The following is a 2,500-nucleotide window of genomic DNA, read 5'->3' on the forward strand; positions in this document are numbered from 1 at the left end:
CAAGAATGAAAGAGGATAATCCTGAGCTCATCTCTTACCATTGCATCATCCATCAATCTGTCCTGTGCTCCTCCCTGTCAGATGAGCATGCTGAGGTGATGAACACAATGATGAAAATGATCAATTTTCTCAGGGCGTCCTCTTCCTATCAGCATCGCATGCTCAGGGAATTCCTCAGAGAAGTTGATGCAAACGCTGATGATCTTTTGCTGCACAACAATGTGAGATGGCTCAGCAAAGGCAGGGTGTTGGAGCGCTTTTGGTCCATCAGAAGGGAAGTAGCAGCTTTCTTGGCAGAGATGGGAAGTCAGAAGGCAACACAGTTTTCTCTCTTTTTAGAAGATGAGAAAAAGATGGATAATGTGGCCTTTTTGGTTGACATCACTTCACATCTGAATGAACTAAATTTGAAGCTACAGGGCAAGGACAATTCAATTTGTGAATTGATGACAGCTGTCCGTTCCTTTCAGAGGAAACTTGAAGTGTTCAAGGAAGATCTGCAGGGAGACTGTGCACACTTCCCAGCAGTGCAGGAACAGGTTCAGGGACAGAGAAATGTGTCTTATTTTGTTGGCTTTGTAGATAAGCTGATTGTAAACTTCAGCAAACGTTTTGACAGCTTCAGCTTTGGACGGCAGCTCACCATGTTCATTCAGAACCCGTTTCTTATCACAGATGTCAGGGAGTTCTCAAAGGAAGTCACACAGCACTTCAAGTGGGCAAATGCTGGGCCTCTCCAGATGCAAATGGTTGATCTCCAAGCAGACGTGGCCCTGAAAGAGCAATTTGGAAGAACTGACCCTGTCACTTTCTGGCTCAATACAGTCTCTGAAACAGCTTTCCCAGGTCTGAGGAAAGTAGCTCTATATATATTCACCATGTTTGGTTCCACATACAGCTGCGAGGCAGCTTTCTCCACAATGAACATTATTAAAACTAAATATCGTTCCAGGCTAACCAATGAGAACCTGCATGTGTGTATGAGAATGGCCCTGACACCATTTCAACCCAGATTTAAAATCCTGGCAGGACAAGCTCGAGCTCAATTCTCGCACTGAACAAAGCCACAGCCTGCTTAAATGACATCGCAAAACAATTTTCCATTCATTGCATTATGCCTCAATAAACAAAGCTTGGATGAAAATGCATGGCTTCTCTACACAGAAGATGAGCTTTGGTCATTATTTCCCCCAATTCATCACTTGATTTCTAGCAGTTCAAATTGGTTCCAACAAACTTTTTAGGCTAGCTAAACTTAACCTGTTCCACATCTTTGAAGACATCCTGGGCTCGTCCGGGATTTGAACCCGGGGCCTCTCGCACCCTAAGCGAGAAGCATACCCCTAGACCAACGAGCCATGACGAAGGACAATTTTTCTGGCTTCCCCACGACAGCCTGCTTAAATGACAATGCAAATGACTTTTCCATGAATTGCATTATGCCTCAATAAACAAAGCTTGGATGAAAATGCATGGCTTCTCTACACAGAAGATGAGCTTTGGTCATTATTTGCCCCAATTCATCACTAGATTTCTAGCAGTTCAAATTGTGAAGTACACATTGCTTACAACAAACTTTTTTTGCTACCTAAACTTAACCTGTTCCACATCTTTGAAGACATCCTGGGCTCGTCCGGGATTTGAACCCGGGACCTCTCGCACCCGAAGCGAGAATCATACCCCTAGACCAACGAGCCATGACGAAAGGTAATTTTTCCGGCTTCCCCACGACAGCCTGCTTGAATGACAATGCAAAACGCTTTTCCATTAATTGCACTTTGTCCTCAATGAACACAGCTTGGATGAAAATGCATGGCTTCTCTACACAGAAGATGAGCCTTGGTCAGTTTGTGTCCCAATTCATCACTAGATTTCTTGCAGTTCAAATTGTGAAGTACACATTGCTTCCAACAAACTTGTGTTGCTACCTAAACTTAACCTGTTCCACATCTTTGAAGACATCCTGGGCTCGTCCGGGATTTGAACCCGGGACCTCTCGCACCCGAAGCGAGAATCATACCCCTAGACCAACGAGCCATGACGAAAGACAATTTTTCTGTCTTCCCCACGACAGCCTGCTTAAATGACAATGCAAAACACTTTTCCATGAATTGAAATGTGTCCTCAATGAACACAGCTTGGATAAAAATGTATGGCTTTACTACACAAAAGATGAGCTTTGATCATTATTTGCCCCAATTCATCACTAGATTTCTTGCAGTTCAAATTGTGAAGTACACATTGCTTACAACAAACTTGTTTTGCTACCTAAACTTAACCTGTTCCACATCTTTGAAGACATCCTGGGCTCGTCCGGGATTTGAACCCGGGACCTCTTGCACCCGAAGCAAGAATCATACCCCTAGACCAACGAGCCATGACAGAATACAATTATTTCACCTTACCAACGATAGCCTGCTTAAATGACATCGCAAAACACTTTTCCATTCATTGCATTATGCCTCAATAAACAAAGCTTGGATGAAAATGCATGGCTTCT

At 43.6% G+C, this 2,500-nt stretch overlaps 4 non-coding genes across 4 annotated transcripts; all 4 read right to left on the minus strand.

Moving 5' to 3' along the window:
* Positions 1-1,286: 1,286 nt before the first annotated feature.
* trnap-agg (transfer RNA proline (anticodon AGG)) lies at positions 1,287-1,358 on the minus strand. Its single transcript has one exon. It is a non-coding gene; the product is annotated as a tRNA-Pro (tRNA).
* A 267-nt stretch (positions 1,359-1,625) lies between these two features.
* On the minus strand, positions 1,626-1,697 carry trnap-cgg (transfer RNA proline (anticodon CGG)). Its single transcript has one exon. It is a non-coding gene; the product is annotated as a tRNA-Pro (tRNA).
* Positions 1,698-1,965: 268 nt separating this feature from the next.
* Positions 1,966-2,037, minus strand: trnap-cgg (transfer RNA proline (anticodon CGG)). Its single transcript has one exon. It is a non-coding gene; the product is annotated as a tRNA-Pro (tRNA).
* A 268-nt stretch (positions 2,038-2,305) lies between these two features.
* trnap-cgg (transfer RNA proline (anticodon CGG)) lies at positions 2,306-2,377 on the minus strand. Its single transcript has one exon. It is a non-coding gene; the product is annotated as a tRNA-Pro (tRNA).
* Positions 2,378-2,500: the final 123 nt, after the last annotated feature.

This window comes from Pseudochaenichthys georgianus, chromosome 7 (genome assembly GCF_902827115.2).
Source record: "Pseudochaenichthys georgianus chromosome 7, fPseGeo1.2, whole genome shotgun sequence".
Classification (NCBI taxonomy): Eukaryota; Metazoa; Chordata; class Actinopteri; order Perciformes; family Channichthyidae; genus Pseudochaenichthys; species Pseudochaenichthys georgianus.